The 18,985-nt window shown below is 41.4% G+C and overlaps 1 protein-coding gene and 1 non-coding gene across 4 annotated transcripts in view; both read right to left on the bottom strand.

Moving 5' to 3' along the window:
- Nucleotides 1-18,985, bottom strand: part of rbfox3a (RNA binding fox-1 homolog 3a) — a 585,838-nt gene that overhangs the window by 546,429 nt on the left and 20,424 nt on the right. The gene's annotated exons all lie outside the window — the stretch shown is intronic.
- trnar-ccu (transfer RNA arginine (anticodon CCU)) lies at nt 3,848-3,920 on the bottom strand. The gene has a single exon. It is a non-coding gene; the product is annotated as a tRNA-Arg (tRNA).

The following is an 18,985-nucleotide window of genomic DNA, read 5'->3' on the forward strand; positions in this document are numbered from 1 at the left end:
GCACTGTTAATTCTATTAATCTACCACTTATTATGTAAATTAAATTCAAGCACCTGCTCAGCCAATGTTAGTACAGTATAATGTTTCTTGTCCATTTTTGTCTCCTTGGAGAAAAGTCGATCAGCAATAATTAACAATCATAAAAACAATAATATTTTCAACTTTAATTTCAAATCTTCCTCATTTTGTTGTTACATAAAATAATTTCTGGTCACTTACATCCCATATTCAGCTAAAAGGGACTGCGATGATCTTATATTTTGTACAAGCTATGCACACATTTGTTTTTCATGACTTAAATCCTGTTAGATTAGTTTTGGGGATTAAGAGACCAAAGATTCCTTAAAGCAAATGGTAAGGTAATATGGCTTGCCTTCTTCTAATCCACACTCATACACACGTCCTGCGTATGCGTTTATCAGTGTGTGACTTTTGACACAATATATTCTTCTTCTTCTTTTTCTTCTTCCTATTATTATTATTATTACAGCCCGAGCAGGTAGACCTGCAAGGTCTCTATTGTTTCTTTGCGAACTTGTCCTACAGATTTCATCCGATTAACTTCAAACTGGGTCAGTACCATCTCAACACCTGGGACATTAAAAGTTATCATGAGCTTTTTTCCCCCCGACTTACTATATGCCGGTGGCAGCTCTTCAACCGTAGATTTTCTGAGGTCGCCGAAAACAGACCTCTTGCGCTACGTTGGACCTACTACGCCTGCGAAGATTCCTACACGCGTGTAGCACCCCCACACGAACAAAATTGTAATTACAACCTATGTCCTAAACTCAACAGAAAATGATCTACGGCCTTTTAAATGTAACATTCTCAGTAGTTAAAAGTCTGACCATCATTACTGACAATACATACAATAGTGTAGTAGGCCTAAGAGTTCATTACCTTCTTTCAACACCCGCATTTACTCAATATAACCTTTGAAAAGGCTTTGCACTTGTCCAACAGCAGTGGTGTCCTACCTATGGCCTGGGGGCCATTTGGGGTCCATCCCCCATTTTTGTATGGCCTCCATTTTCTCAATATAACTTGTTACACGGCTTTGCGCTTCTGACAGCAGTGGTGTTCAACCTATGGCCCAGGGGTCATTTGCAGCCTGTCCTCCCATTTTGTACGGCCGGACCTTTTTGCAACATTTGCATTGGTCATACTTTTGCACTTGTCCTGCAGCAGTGGTGTCAACCTATGGCCTGGGGGCCATTTGGGGGTCATACTCCATTTTTGTGTGGCCCACATTTACTCAATATGGGCCATAACTTTCTATATGTCCTACAGCGTGGTGTCCAACCTACCGCCCGGGGGCAATTTGCGGCCCTTCATCGTGCCAATATCCCAACCTGCCAGGACCTCAAACTGCCAGTACATGGCCGCGGTGCAAGGGCCCGATTATAGCTGGTCGCAGCTCTAGTTATTATTAGTATTATAAAACCTCTTGTATGCCAAATTCCAATGTGAAGGGAGCTCTTCTTGTAGATTTAATTAGAAAAGAATATGTTATTTAAGTATTTATGCATTTATAAATAAACTATATCTTGAGGGATTTATAGTGGACTATAGGTCTGCCCCTGTACTCAAGAGAAGCGGGTAGGACATCAGGACCTCAGAAGAAATTGCGAAACCTCAATTCAGAGAGGATCAAAGGAGGAAGTCACCCTATGCTTTGTGGGCTTTCTGTGGTCTTTTTGCAGCTCTATACTGGACCACACTGGAAGTTATGTACTCTGATTCAAAGCAAGAAGACTCTTGCATGTATGGTTACACTAGAGCAGTGGTCCCTAACTGGCGGACCACGGTCTGTGTCCAGACCCAGAAGCAACCCCGCTCGGACCTGCACCGTAGCCATAAAAAGAAATGTTATAATTCAAGACATATAGGGCGCTTCTATTTTAAGTGGCACAGCATTCCAGGCTTTGCGGTAGTGGCAAACCGTACTGTCCAATCACATGCGAGTTTAGCCACTGCCTTCAGCCAATCAAATCCGATCTCAGGTGGTAATCACTGACTGTGTCCAGCCCAGACAGAGATGAGGAGAAATGTAACAGGGGTGCGGGAAAGAGACTCACCGTGGAAGTTGGGTTAAAGATGGAGAAACACCATTATTTACACAAAGGTTTTGAACAAACATAACCTTCCAAAATCTGTAAATGTTGTGTGACTTTGATGAGCGCTCCGCTTGACTGACTGGGAGCATTTCCTGCCGACACGCTGCTTATATAGAGGAAAGGCAGACGTGACTGAGGACAGCATGCGGACGTTAAAGGGGGAAGGGTGCGAGTTAAAGAGGACGCTAAAGGCACGCCCCCAGTAGGTATATAGCGCCGGTATGTTCATTGTGCAAAACAACATCGGTTTGGCTAAGGACCCCCGAAAATGTCACCTACGAAGAGACATGCTTACGAAGCACAGTTTAAACTGTAAGCTATCAGTTACGAGGAGGAACATGGGAATTGAGCAGCCGCGAGAGAATTCAAAATCAACGAATCCATGGCTCGCAAGTGGAGGAAGCAGGAAAATGCCGGCATCATTGCTGAACAGATTTCTCGATTTGGACCTTTTTAAAAGTTTTGTTGATTACCCCTGCGCTTAGAGTCTAGCCACTTGACTCTAGCGGGAGTTACTCCCTTATACATTGTAGCACTTTGTTAGCACTATGATAGCCTTACTGTTCAGATGTTAGTGAGGTACAAACTTTGCTGCACAAGAAAATGACACATTTGAATTTTTATACATCCTTGTCCTAGGGTTAGGGGTCATCCAATACAGCCGATTTCCCGTTACATTGAAGCACTTTTTTTTAGCCCCTATGCACCCATACACCTATACATTGTACACTACAAAATTATTGTTTTAAAGTTATTGTAAATAAATATTTTAAAAAACTTGAAAATGTTTTCAATTTCCGTTTGACATTTTATCCAAACTTGGTGTGCCGTTGTACTTGGTCATGGTGACATTGTTGACGTATAGTACTCATCATAGACGAGTCGCTTTCATGAACCACGAGGAATTAGTGTGTGCTTCCTAGTTCCAAATACATTGCTATAGGTGAGCAGCTTGACAAAAAAACTTGCACCAAAATTAACATGTTCCAGACTCCAAAGACGTTTTGTTTTCTTTATAGTTAAAACTGCAGCCATGCCGCTCTCGCTCTCTGCGCCGCGCTCTTTGCACAATAGAGAATAGATATAACTATCACCACCATAGTGCAAATGATGCAGAGTAGCAATTTAGAGCAGTTTGAAATTACTAACAGAGCAATAGTCTCGTACAGTGACCATTGTGCAAATGATCCAGAGACTTCAAGAAATGTAAGCAGTTTAAAGTCACTCGCAGTCCAATAATCTGGAACAATGTCAATTGTGCAAATGGTGCAGATACTTCTCAAGCACATGAGTGGCCAGTATTAGTCAACAACAGATATGCAAATAGTGCAGAGTGGCAAGACTACTACAGTGAGTGCACAAATTATATATAATTGGTCAGACAGAGATGTCAGAGCAATCTCAAGACAAAATTGCCAGCATGTTACAATGGAATTGTAAGTTAACTGTCTAAGAAGTTAACTAAGTTAAGTTAATGTTAGTTTGTGCCTACAAGAGGGAAGGAGCTCGAAGAGGTGTTGACCAGGATGTGGAGGGTCCAAGATTTTGCATGTTCTTGAAGATTTTAAACCGGAATGTTTCATTCATTGATTAATAGGAGGATATGTTATTTAGGTGTTCTGTTTATTTATTTATTTATTTATTTTTTCGAGCAGTAGGTAGTCGGTCAGCACAACCCATAAACAAACCCATGTATACTCTGGCAAAGTGACTGCAAAATCACAAACCACCCCAGACGGGATTTGAACCCACAATCTCTGGCTTAGGAGGCCAATGCCTTATCCATTAGGCCACTGGGGTTGAGTAGTTGCTTTTTTTTTACCTTAATAAATAAAATTATCATTTTAAAGCTGGAACGTAAGTAAACTAAAAATCTAAGAATTTGAGAGGGAGGCAAACACTTTCACGGCATTTTATTTATAACTGAAAGTAAAGGGAAACTTTAAAAGGAAAGAAAAGAACATCACTACATGTCGTTGTGCAACACAGTTTACATGTTTAAAAGGAGTAGGAAGAATTAAAAAAAAAATCTGGTCTTACCCCTTTTTCTCTATATATTTTAACTTGTGTCATGTTAATACAATAGCAGGTTATTCATATAATGTATCCCAAAAGAAAAAAGGGGGAAAAAAGGGCTTATTCTTTTTTTTATTGATAGTATGACCACATTAGCATTTAGATAAAGTATGGGACATTTCCCCTGGGTTTCTTTCCGCAGACCTTTGGCGGATTGAGGGGAAGATATTAATTAGTCTTATTTGAAAAACAGGGTTCTGGAGCTCAAAAACAACATACTACAAATCCTTTGCCTTGAGTGCTTGTGACAGGAGTTCAGTAATGGAACGGCAAATGCTGTCTGTTTGAATGTACTGCAAAGAGAAACATTCCAAATTAATTCCTTTAAAAATCCTTTGGAGCCTTGCTGCTATCATGTAACCCTGTTAAGATGATTTTTTGGGGGGGGAATTGTCGTTGTTACCGTAAGCTGCGCATCACTTTTCTCACAAAGAATGAATTTGAAATAAACTTGTGATGGCAAAGAAATGTCCAAGTCAGCCACTTGACCTCAATCCAATAAATCAGTAACCTGATTTGGATCTGCGATGGACAAAAACGAACAAGCAGCAAATGATGACTGCAGTGAAGGCCTGGCTAAGCACATCCAGTGTGGAAACTCTGAAATTTGTGAAATATCAACAATTACGTTTATATTTACAGTCATGTCATTTTGTCCAAATACTTGGGACCTCCCGAAAATTTCCCATCTGTAATTCTGAAATGGTAGATAATTTTTTTAATGTATCTCAAGATTCAAATTAACTTTGCTGGTTGCATTCCTTAACCAAAGAGCACTGACGTCCGTATTATTGGGAAGCTTTTATTTTGAAGGTGGCTTTTGCCGCGAGTTGGCGACCTATTACCGTAATGCCCAGTATGAACAAAATTAGGGGCAGCTGGCTTGACTGCTATTTTACGAGTGGAGGCTAGCTTGACCGCAATTGAAAACTGCACCTACGAAGAGACACGCTTACAAAGCACAGTTTAAACTGCAAGCTATCAGTTACGTGGAGGAACATGGGAATCGAGCAGCCGCGATATAATTCAAGATCAACGAATCCATGGTTCGCAAGTGGAGGAAGCAGGAAAACGAGTTTCTCCAAGTCAAGAAGACGAAGCTGAGTTTCCGCGGAAACAAGACGAGGTGGCCCGAGTTGGAAGACCAACTTGAGCAATGGATTAATGAACTCCAACCGCTGGACATCAGTGTAAACAGGGTGTTCTAAGTGAAGTTGCGAGCGGCGTGGGAGCGATGGATGACAGATGGCAATCACAGCTTTACTAAGACTAGGAGGCAGCGCCGGGCGAGTTACGCCACAATTTGTGAAAGGATTGTGGATGCTTGGGCTAACGTGTCTGCTTGCACTGTTGTTCGAGCTTTCGTAATAGCCGGCATCATTTCTGAGGAGCCGCACGGCAACGAGACTGACTCTGACAATGACGAGAGGGAAACTGGCGTGTTTGAAGGAGAACTGTTCATTTTGGATACAGAACATGAGGACTTTGATGGATTTGTGGATGAGGATTGATCAAAAAATAACGTGAGTACGTTGTTAAATACTTCAATAAAGTACAACCAAACTCAGTTTTGCTCCCGCTGCCTTTTTAAAAACATTGTTTTAGCGTGCATGCATGCTACCGTATGTTTTAAGCTAGCGTATGTTTTACCATGCCTGCGCCCAATAATACGGTGTGCCTTATGTGTTAAATATAGAAATAGACCCCGTAACTGAGACTGCGCCTTTTAATACGGTGCGCCTTATGGTCGTGAAAATACGGTACACATCTGTGAAGGGACCATTAATGCTGAAAGGTACATACAAGCAACATCTTTTACATGGATGTCCCTGCTTATTTCAGCAAGACAATGCCAAACCACATTCTGGACGTCTTACAACAGCGTGGCTTCGTAGTAAAAGAGTGCGGGTACTAGATTGGCCTGCCTGCAGTCCAGACCTGTCTCCCATTGAAAATGTGTGGCGTAAAATACGACAATGGAGAGCCTGACTGTTGAACAGCTGAAGCTGTAGATCAAGCAAGAATGGGAAAGAATTCCACCTACAAAGCTTCAACAATTAGTGTCCTCAGTTCCCAAACGTTTATTGAATGTTGTAAAAAGAAAAGGTGATGTAACAAAGTGGTAAACATGACCCTGTCCCAGCTTTTTTCGAACGTGTTGCAGCCATAAAATTCCAAGTTATTGATTATTTGTAAAAACAATAAAGTTTATCAGTTTGGACATTAAATATTTTGTCTTTGTAGTGTATTCAATTAAATATAGGTTGAACATGATTTGCAAATCATTGTATTCTGTTTTTATTTATGTTTAACACAACGTCCCAACTTCATTGGAATTGGGATTGTACAATGTAGAATTTGGAGCTTATCCAAAACAATATTGATTAGCCCTGATCTTCTGGTTCTGAACATCGGATTTTAAAGACTCAACAAAGCAAATTGTTACATATCTTCTTCTTCTTATACTTCTTTTCCTTCCGGCTTGTCCCATTAGGGGTCGCCACAGCGTGTCATCCTTTTCCATGTAAGCGTATCTCCTGCATCCTCCTCTCTAACACCAACTGCCCTCATGTCTTCCCTCACGACATCCATCAACCTTCTCTTCGGTCTTCCACTAGCTCGCTTGTCTGGCAGCTTCATCCTCATCACCCTTCTACCAATATGCTCCCTATTTCTCCTCTGGACGTGTCCAAACCATCCAAGTCTGCTCTTTCTAACTTTGTCTCCAAAATATCGAACCTTGGCTGTCCCGCTGACGAGCTCATTTCTAATTTTATCCAACCTAGTCACTCCTAGGGCGAACCTCAACATCTTCATTTCCGCCACCCTCCAACTCTGCTTCCTGTTGTCTCTTCAGTTCCACTCTCTCTAATCCGTACATCATGGCTGGCCTCACCACTGTCTTATAAACTTTGCCCTTCATCCTAGCAGAGACTCTTCTGTCACATAACACACCTGACACCTTCCTCCACCCGTTCCAACCTGCTTGGACACGTTTCTTCACTTCTTTACCACACTCACCATTGCTCTGGACTGTTGACCCCAAGTATTTAAAGTCCTCCACCCTCGCTATCTCTTTTCCCTGTAGCCTCAGTCATCCTCCTCCACCGGTCTCATTCATGCACATATATTCTGTTTTACTTCGACTAATCTTCATTCTCTCCTTTCCAGTGCATGCCTCCATCTTTCTAACTGTTCCGCTAATTGCTCCCTGCTTTCACTGCAGATCACAATGTCATCTGCAAACATCATGGTCCACGGGGATTCCAGTCTAACCTCATCTGTCAGCCTATCCATCATCACTGCAAACAGGAAGGGGCTCAGGGCTGATCCCTGATGCAGTCCCACCTCCACCTTAAATTCGTCTGTCACACCTACAGCACACTTCACAACTGTTCTGCTGCCCTCGTACATGTCCTGTATTATTCTAACATACTTGTCTGCCACTCCAGACTTCCGCATGCAGTACCACAGTTCCTCTCTGGGTACTTTGTCATAGGCTTTCTCTAGAACCACAGAGACACAATGTAGCTCCTTCTGACCTTCTCTGTACTTTTCCATCAACATCCACAAGGCAAATAATGCATCTGTGGTACTCTTCCTAGGGATGAAACCATACTGTTGCTCGCAAATACTCACTTCTGTCCTGAGTCTAGCCTCCACTACTCTTTCCCATAACTTCATTGTGTGGCTCATCAACTTTATTCCTCTATAGTTCCCACAGCTCTGCACATCAACCTTGTTCTTAAAAATGGGCACCAGAACACTTTTCCTCCATTCCTCAGGCATTGTCTCACACGCTAGAATTCTGTTGAACAAGCTGGTCAAAATCTCCACAGCCACCTCTCCAAGATGCTTCCATACCTCCACAGGAATGTCATCAGGACCAACTGCCTTTCCATTTTTCATCCTCTTTAATGCCTTTCTAACTTCCCCCTAACTAAGCATTGCCACTTCCTGGTCCACCACACTTACCTCTTCTACTCTTCCTTCGCTCTCATTTTCCTCATTCATCAACTCTTCAACGTATTCTTTCCATCTGTCCAGCACACGACTGGCACCAGTTAACACAGTTCCATCTCTATCCTTAATCACCCTAACCTGCTTCACATCCTTCCCATCTGTATCCCTCTGGCCAACATGTATAGATCCCTTTCTCCTTAGTGTCCAACCTGGCATACATGTCAACATATGCCTCTTGTTTGGCCTTTGCTACTTCTACCTTTGCCCTATGTCGTATATCAATGTATTCCTTTTGCCTCTCCTCGGTCCTCTCAGTGTCCCACTTTTTCTGAGCTAACCTTTTTCCTTGTATGATTTCCTGTACTGTGAGCTAACCTTTTTCCTTGTATGATTTCCTGTACTGTGAGGTTCCACCTCTCCAAGATGCTTCCATAACTCCACAGGAATGTCATCAGGACCAACTGCCTTTCCATTTTTCATCCTCTTTAATGCCTTTCTATCTTCCCCCTAACTAAGCATTGCCACTTCCTGGTCCACCACACTTACCTCTTCTACTCTTCCTTCGCTCTCATTTTCCTCATTCATCAACTCTTCAACGTATTCTTTCCATCTGTCCAGCACACGACTGGCACCAGTTAACACAGTTCCATCTCTATCCTTAATCACCCTAACCTGCTTCACATCCTTCCCATCTGTATCCCTCTGGCCAACATGTATAGATCATTTTCTCCTTATTTAGTGTCCAACCTGGCATACATGTCAACGTATGCCTCTTGTTTGGCCTTCGCCACTTCTACCTTTGCCCTACGTCGTATATCAATGTATTCCATTTCCATTTTTCATCCTCTTTAATGCCTTTCTAACTTCCCCCTAACTAAGCATTGCCACTTCCTGGTCCACCACACTTACCTCTTCTACTCTTCCTTTGCTCTCATTTTCCTCATTCATCAACTCTTCAACGTATTCTTTCCATCTGTCCAGGACACGACTGGCACCAGTTAACACAGTTCCATCTCTATCCTTAATCACCCTAACCTGCTTCACATCCTTCCCATCTGTATCCCTCTGGCCAACATGTATAGATCATTTTCTCCTTATTTAGTGTCCAACCTGGCATACATGTCAACGTATGCCTCTTGTTTGGCCTTCGCCACTTCTACCTTTGCCCTACGTCGTATATCAATGTATTCCTTTCGCCTTTCCTCGGTCCTCTCAGTGTCCCACTTCTTCTTAGCTAACCTTTTTCCTTGTATGATTTCCTGTACTGTGAGGTTCCACCACCAAGTCTCCTTCTCTCCTTTCCTGCCAGAAGATACTACAAGTACTCTCCTGCCTGTCACTCTGATCACCTTGGCTGCAGTGGTCCAGTCTTCTGGAAGCTCCTCCTGGCCACCGAGAGCCTGTCTCACCTCTTCCCGTAAATCTGCACAACACTCTTCCTTTCTCAGCTTCTACCACATGGTTCACTGCTCTGCCTTTGTCTTCTTAATATTCCTCCCCACCACCAGAGTCATCTTACACACCACCATACTATGCTGGCTAGCCACACTCTCAACTACCTTACAGTCGGTAACCTCCTTCAGATTACATCATCTGCAGAAAATGTAATCTACCTGCATGGTTCTCCTGCCGCTCTTGTAAGTCAGGATAGGTTCCTATGTCCGTGCCTCTTCTGGGAAAAAAAGTGTTCACTACAGCCATTTGCAACCTTTTTGAAAAGTCTACCACAATCTGTTCCTCCAAGTTCCTTTCCTGGATGCCTGATCACTACTTCACCAACCCTGTTTCCTTCACCAACAATGGACACATTACAATCTGGGCCAATCATGACTCTCTCTCTCTGTCTGGAATGCTCAGAACTACTTCGTCTAGCTCCTTCCAGAATTTTTCTTTCACCTCTTGGTCACATCCTGCCTGTGAGGCATAGCCGCTAATCACATTATACATAACACCCTCAATTTCAAGTTTCAGCCTCATCACTCGATCTGATACTCTTTTCACCTCCAAGACATTTTTAGCTAACTCTTCCTTTAAAATAACCCCTACTCCATTTCTCTTTCGATCTACACCATGGTAAAATAATTTAAAGCCTGCCCCTTAACTTCTAGCCTTACTTCCTTTCCACCTGGTCTCCTGGACACACAATATATCAACCTTTCTCCTTATCATCATGTCAACCAACTCCAGAGATTTTCCTGTCATAGTCCCAATATTCATAGTCCTCACATTCAATTCTAGGCTCTGTGCTTTTCTCTTCTCTTTCTGCCTAAGAACCCGCTTTCCACCTCTCCTTCGTCTTCGACCCACAGTAGCTGAATTTCCACCTGTGCCCTCCAGGTTAACGGTGCCGGGGGCGGATGTTGTTAACCCGGGCCACGACCGATCTGGTATGGAATTATTTTGATGAACTAAATTGTCACATATCTACAAAGTAAAATTTCTCTAGGGTACGAGAGGAATTATATCATATAATAGCACATGCACAGCTGGTGTTACTGTTTTTTTGCTGTTTTGTTGTTGTTGTTTTTCTGTTTTCTAAAATGCTACAACGTAGACTATGGTAATTTTTTCCTAGAAAGCTTTGGTGACTTTGGGAAAGTGACTATTCATACAGTTGTTGCAAAATATCAGAGGTCTGCTCATCTTCATCTCTATTCAATTTCTTAAATACTGTATTTGAATAAAATACTGCATTAAAAATGGTACCGATTTTTTTTTAAAAACAATGGCATCTCATCTGCCGGCAACCCTAGTGAGGATAAACTGTTCAGAGAATGGATGGATGGATGGAATCTCATCTGTAACAATTTGGGCGTCTTTACCTTGGTGTCAGCTCAAATATCTGAAACATGGAAAATTTAGCTGGACACGTGGATTGAAATTGTAAAATTGAATTGACTTTTTAATAGCACTCAGTTGTATCTCATACACTCCCTATTCCTTCTCTTGTCTTTCTTCCATCTAGCCCTGTCAACTCTTCCCCTCCCTCTGTCTCACAATGAGAAGGATCAGCTGTCCTTTCCCATAGCTGTCAACGTCCAGGCCCTTTACAAGAATATGAAGACCCTTCCCCTTCACACACACATGCATGCAGACACATATCCGTCCGCATGACTTTCTCTTTCCCCTGCTTGGCTGTCAGGTGCACCAGGGATGATTGGAAATAAGCTGATGGATGGGAGGAGGAAAAATAAAAGGAGAATAAGGTAAGGAGGCATAAAGGATGACAGTGACAGTCAAGAAATAAATAAAACCATACAATGTAAAACATTTACACGTGTGGAAGAACTACACAGAAGGACAATGAGGAGAAAGAAGAAATGGCAATGTGATGGGTTAAAGTCTTTCTTGTAGTTTATTTCCGGCTGGCGTGTGCAATGGTTCGGTGAGTTTCTTCATCTCTACGGATTTAAGAAGTGAAATGTCCTTGTTCCAACCTGTCACCAAAGCATACTACCAGCAGGACCAATGTGCCGTGATTGACAGGCATGGAGTCCACTCATTTCAAACTACAAGAGAAGTGACACATCCCACTGGCAAAGAGAGAAGAGTTAAAAGTAAAATGTATCCAAAAAAAAGTTGAATGTTAATTCTTCAGACGAGCCCTCCTGTTGTTTTCAGGTCAACATTTGTTTTTATAAGCAGACAAAATGATTGAACAAGAATGACACCTTAATTATTTTATTTCGAACCATTGTGGTATAGTAAAAAGGGAAAAGCATTAAAACTCTGTAATTGTCCAAATACCTTTGGACTGTACACTATATTAAATACTAAAAAAAAAAAAAAAAAAGGGGGCACAGAAAAATTTATCTCTGGATGTTTCTTGCAATCTTATGCAACACTTCATCACAAATAATGACTTCAGTGATAATCATTACAAAAAACAATGCTTTATGATTGTCCTTGATCTTTTGGAACTGACAAGCTGTATTAACCTTTTCAACTCACACTTTCTTCCTCTCACTGTCTGCCTGGCTCACCCTAAGCTCCATGCCTGGATCTCCCTTTCCTAAAAATCCCACCCACACCATCTTCTCTCTGGTTCTTGGTGCCAACCCCCTTTTCACCAGCTAATACCACTTCACCCTTTTTTTTTTTTTTTTTTTACACTCGTCCTCCCACCCTGGGGACTTGCATTCAATCGTGCTATCTTCCTGCAGCAGGCCTGTCAAATGCCTCGTCATCGAGCGAGGCAAATCAGTCTGGAACTGTGGGCGAGGGGTAGCGGGGGGCCGTTGGGAAGGGAGAGGGTTGGGGGGTTGGTGGTGGTATTAAGTTTTGCGGATGTGGATGATGGAGTGAGAGGACATAAAAGAAGAGTTATGCAAAAATAGTGATGGAAGGAGAAGGACAAAGATGAAGACATGCTGGAGTATTCAACAGAAAATGAAATAAGCCAAGATGTTGAAAGAATGACGGATTAATAGACTAAGTATATAAATGAAATACAGACAAATAAATGTATTTTGTCACTGTTGGGCAAATGTCCACATTTTTTCATAAATCAATACTAATTGGTCAGTCCCCACATGGGTCTGTTATCTTTACAAATTATTGACCAGTCTAAAGTTTTCAAAATGCCTGGGAATGCCTTGCTCTCTCTGATGATACAATGTTAATGGCTCACCATATTTTTGGTTTGCTGAAAAGTCTCGTTTTTGGAGAGGCAAAATTTCCACCCCATGCCAATGATATCAAAAATGCAAAATCTCTTTTTTCCCTCCACTGTCTTGCAATCCTGACAATTTGAAGCAAGACATATTGCCTGCTACGACAAAAGTAGTGCCTCCTTCAAAAAGACTCAGGCAAAAATATCGGAAAACATTATGTATTTGTACAGCACAAAACAATTATACTCTTCTTCATGTACAACCTGCTTTGGGTGTCGACATTTGTCTCTAAATGAGTGGCTAAAACCGTACACAAACTGTATATAAATTGAAAGCTTTACTAAAAAATGTTTTATCCTGATGATAAATGTAGGTGAGCTTTAAGTTTCAAGAATTATATAAGTTGTTAGTGTATGTTTGTATATACAGTATATGCCGTGTGATTGGCTGGCAACCAGTCCAGGGTGGACCCCGCCTCTCGTCCGAAATCATCTGGAATAGGTTCCAGCACACCCAGTGTTACAGAACATGGATGGATGGATTGATAGTAGTGTCAAAAATAAGAATCTAAACTAATAAAGAAAAAAATACAATGTCAAATTTAGACTTGCAAATACTTCCTCATTCCCCCAGCTTCTCTCCTGCTCGCTTCACACACTGCTCCCCTACTGTATAAATGATGTAGTGAAATGACGTCATTGTTGTTTTTAAAACGCATTTTGAGTAATGAAGCCAGATAGGGTCCAGCACAGTGCACATATTCATCCAAGGCCTTGAATATTTCCTCTCACAAGACACAGAAAAAGATCTTTTGTAAGCTGGGCCAATGGAAAGCACCGATTTCATTACCATGATGACTGGGGACAGTGCTAGGGAATTGAATGAGGTAAGCAAGTGGCTTCTGTTTGTGGCAGTGGAGCCCAGAGTATGCGGGGAAAAAAAAATGTAAGCACGTGTAAAGAGAAGAAAACAATGGAGTGGCAGTAGTTCATCTGTAAGGACTTGAGCTTTGGAGCCAAAGGATCACAGGTTCGAGTACAGTGTTGACATAAAATGTAAAAATGGTGACCAGATGCCCTTGAGCAAGGCAACGTCCCTATCACAGCTGTGGATCTGTGCATGTGGACACATGGCCAAACGCAAACACACACACACACACACACACACGCAAACTCACGCGCACGCGTGCTACGACACATTTTCAAAAATAGGCAGATAACAACATACTTAGTTAACACACTTGATGGGTGAGCGGACACTCCAGAGACCCAGTTAATAGTATTTAATGTCCATTTTCTATAATATGTTGTCTTTAAGAATTATCATTCTAAATTGACAAATGGTCAAAACTTTAAATGTTACCTGGTTGGACACAGTTTAAAATTATGATTCCCACTGTACTGTATGGAGGGCTAGAAATGTTTCCTGCTCTTCTCCTACTTTACGTCATGATTCAGACTGCTTGATTTCCCAAAGCCACACTGTTCCACATCCCCCTTTCTTGGTGAGGAGTGGTGGAGAAGAGCCTTTCACACATCCAAGGCAAAATATTTTACAGTTGAGTACTACATTTCTGTCAAGCAGCTGCATCTACAGAGGAAAACATTTCAGCTAAGTGTATGTGTACAATACATGAGTGAGAGTAAAAAAAGGGGGGTGGGGGTGGGATTTGTTGCTTAGATGGGCCAAAAGTAGTTAGTGTGTACATCGCTCTGTAGTGCGCCTGAGAACAGTCTGCAAAGTCAATAAATACACAGGGCTAACTTAAAATGGATGGTGATAGGAAAGGCTTAAATGTGGGTGTGAGAGGTGTGGGGTCTGCAGTAGAAACAGATTTATAGGAGTGTGTCCTGGCTGCAGTCTGGTGACATAAATAAGGCTGAGAGGAAAAAGCCAGCCATTGAAAATGAACATAATTTAGGTCTCTTTGTCAATCCAAGCTGGGAGTTTGGTGGTGAAAAGCAGACTGCGGAGGGAGGAGAGTTCATGAATTTCTTTGACTTTGGTCAATTCTTATTTTTTTGTAATTACTATATGTGGGGTTGTCGTTAGTCAATTTGCCTCCTACGGGCTGCTATATAATATGAAATGAAAAATTCATTCATTCAGCTACAATAAAATACAGGCTGGTGAAAAGTTAATGGGGTGAGGTTTTCCATGTTAGTGAAGTTAATAACTTGTACGATAAATGTAAACCGTGAAATTGAAGAGTAGCTGATGAAGCATGGTGTTTTTCATAATGATCTGTGTCATTTTGTCACTCAGCATGCCTCTTAAAAGCCAACCTGTATGGTTGTAGATGAGTTATTTTTTTTTGTATGTGTGGAAATATGACATGTTGATGGTGATGTTGGCAACAGGAGTATCAAAAAGGGGTGGGTGTATACCCCCCCCCCCCCCCCTCCCAGATTGACAAATAATTAATAATTTCTGGAATTAAACAACAACCCGTTCACAAAGTATTTTTGACGGGGGCCCTCATTAAAGGTGATGTATGGGGGCTCATAATATGGTGCCACGCCACTTGTTGGTAACATACCATTATTATTTTGAATAGTGCAAATACATTGATCACCTTCTGTTCCTTCAGGCAACTTATGTTGGGATTTGGCGCAATGTAAATAAAAATGCATTGCATAGATATGAAACCATGGACCATTTAATTTCGCAGATGTATCACTAAATTCAGCGGTGCACCACCAGGAAAGTGCTTGACCTCTGTCCTGTACTGAGTTGTGATTGGCCAGTCTGCATTTCAATGGTGTTCTGTGAAAAGTCAATTTAAGACGAGGCTAATCAGAGATTCGTTTATTTTAGCACCTATTAACATTGTTAAAACGGAGTATTGGTAGTATTTGGAAGGGGCAAACTGACGCTAGATCTCCATACGTACCATGTACAGTATGTGTATAGCTTGATGGACTTCACCAACAGTAAATCAGAGCAGTATCTGCTTTGGGGCCACTGCATTATGCCACCATGCTTCCCAAAAAATCTAAGTTGTATAAATCTATAAATCATGTCCACTGAGTAAATGGACTTAATAATGGACTGAAATGTTATCTGACATTTCACCACCATGTTCTTGCTGTTCTCTTTATCAGGGGAACAGCTCGTACACTTGGCCACTCTGTACTTGAGTAAAACCACTTTGGCAAAAAACCCTAAACACACAAGGACATTGAACTATCTGCAGTTTCTTCTTGCCATCTCCCAGTCCTGAACGACTGCTCAATGAAAGCTACACCAAAGATAAAAAGAGTGCAAGAGCTGTTAAGAAAAATGTGTTTGCTATGATTTGGAGAACACCTGTTTCTGAAAGCTTCAAACGTTTGCCACTAAATCTTTCTGAAGGCGTATTAGCAGCTTGCATATCCCATAAAGCCCTTGTTCACATGCAAATCCTGTTCTTGGTTCTTCCTGAGAGAGTACATTAGTGCATCTTTGTCCATAAAACGCACAATGGCATATGGTGTCACAGGGAATTGTCACTTTTCCATACATGTTGATATCTCTTCGCTCTCAAATAGTTCTCCATCCATCTTGCATTGTTGCGTAGAGAAGGGATTAAGCTTCAGGTGTGAACAAAAGCATATCTATTCTGTCACTGCAGCATGTAAGACAATCCCCACGAGCTTACACACAACCCTCACTATGACACTGTACATTTACTTTCATACAGAGGTTTACTACAACCATCTATTTAAAGAGGAGTATAAAATGCTATGTTACTTTATTCTTCACTAAGGGAAATTACTGTTAGTTAAAGGTCCCTTTCCACCATTTTCAAAACAATAATTTTTGATGTCCTTTTTATCAGGTTTGCAAAACAATTGGAGTGAAAATGCCCAAATGATCCTTTTTCAAGCTTTTTTAGTTGGTCTTTTGCCTGGCATTTGAGGCGGCCAGATTTCTCATTAATATAAAGTACAACATGTAAATAAGCTTTGCTCTCATTGGATTGCTCATCTTCTCAATGTAAATATGGACAGCAGCTTCGCTCTAATTGGACGATTGGCCGTTGGCAATATCTCAGCGGTTCACTCATTCGATGACGTCTTACTATCGTAGTGAAGCAGAATTCAATAAATACTGTATATATACAGTGAGGCGAAAAAGTATTTAGTCAGCCACCAATTGTGCAAGTTCTCTCACTGACCAAATGAGAAAAAAAAAATCCAGAAAATCACATTGTCTGATTTTAAAAGAATTTATTAGCAAATTATGGTGGAAAACAAGTATTTGGTCACCTACAAACAAGCAACATTTCTGGCTCTCACAGACCTGTAACTTCTTCTTTAAGAGACTACTCTGTCCTCCACTTATTACCTGTATTAATGGCACCTGTTTGAACTTGTTATCAGTATACAAGACACCTGTCCACAACCTCAGTCACACTCCAAAGTCCACTATGGCCAAGACCAAAGAGCTGTCAAAGGACACCAGAAACAAAGTTGTCGACCTGCACCAGGCTGGGTAGACTGAATCTGCAATAGGTAAGTAGCTTGGTGTGAAGAAATCAACTGTGGGAGCAATTATTAGAATTAGAATCAGAATCAGAATCAGAATCATCTTTATTTCGCCATATTAGAAAATGGAAGACATACAAGACCACTGATAATCTACCTCGATCTGGGGCTCCACACAAGATCTCACACTGTGGGGTCATAATGATCACAAAAACGGTCAGCAAAAATCCCAGAACCACATGGGGACCTAGTGAATGACCTGCAGAGAGCTGGAACCAAAGTAACAAAGGCTACCATCAGTAACACATTACACCGCCAGGGACTCAAATCCTGCAGTGGCAGACGTGTCCCACTGCTTAAGCCAGTACATGTCCAGGTCCATCTGAAGTTTGCTAAAGAGCATTAGGATGATCTCGAAGAGGATTGGGAGAATGTCATATGGTCAGATGAAACCAAAATACAACTTTTTGGTAAAAACTCAACTTGTCGTATTTGGAGGAGAAAGAAGGCTGAATTGCATCCAAAGAACACCATACCTACTGTGAAGCATAGGGGTGGAAACATCATGCTTTGGGGCTGTTTTTCTGTAAAGGGACCAGGATACCTAATAAGTGGAAAGGAAAGAATGACTGGGGCCATGTATTGTGAGATTTTGAGTGAAAAACTCCTTCCATCAGCAAGGTCAATGAAGATGAAACGTGGCTGGGTCTTTCAGCATAACAATGATCCCAAACACATCACCCGGGCAACGGAGGAGTGGCTTCGTAAGAAGCATTTCAATGTCCTGGAGTGGCCTAGCCAGTCTCCAGATCTCAACCCCATAGAACATCTTTGGATGGAATTGAAAGTCTGTGTTGCACAGCAACAGCCCCAAAAGATCACTGCTCTAGAGGAGATCTGCATGGACGAATGGACCAAAATAGCAGCAACAGTGTGTGATAACCTAGTGCAGACTTACAGAAAACGTTTGACCTCTGTCATTGCCAACAAAGGGTATATAACAAAGTATTGAGATTAACTTTTGTTGTTATTGACCAAATAACATTCTTTAAAAATCAGACAATGTGATTTTCTGGATTTTGTTTTTCTCATTTTGTCTCTCATAGGTGAGGTATACATACCTATTATGAAAATTACAGGCCTCTCATCTTTTTAAGTGGAAGAACTTGCACAATTGGTGGCTGACTAAATAAGTTTTTGCCCCACTGTGTGTGTGTATGTGTGTGTATATATATATATATATATATATATATATATATATATATATATATATATATATACACACAGACACACACACATATATATAGACACAACCTGATTCAACATCACATATATATATATAGACACACGCACACACACACACACACACACACACACACACAAGTACTCCAAACCCGGAAATGCACTTCCAGCGGCGTATGAAAACTTATTTTACAAAGTAAGCCTCCACAAAATGGGCCCGAACACAGCACCATTCTGGTTCCACAATGATGAGGAATTTCTTCCAAAATAAATTGAAGCCATTTATTCCTCAAATCCTTTGAGTTTGGCAGGTGATGCAAGACTTTGCACATGACACAGCTGCATTGTCAAACAGTTTTTCCAGTATGAGTGGGACTGTAGCAACCAGAAAGTGGGCAGGTACTTGGATAATGACTCAGTAAAATGTTTCTGTCACACGCGGAAATCTTTTGCAAGCTTGGTGCCCGTTTTCATCTTTTGCATTCAATCGGCAAACTGAATA

This window comes from Phyllopteryx taeniolatus, chromosome 19 (genome assembly GCF_024500385.1).
Source record: "Phyllopteryx taeniolatus isolate TA_2022b chromosome 19, UOR_Ptae_1.2, whole genome shotgun sequence".
In the NCBI taxonomy this organism is placed as follows: Eukaryota; Metazoa; Chordata; class Actinopteri; order Syngnathiformes; family Syngnathidae; genus Phyllopteryx; species Phyllopteryx taeniolatus.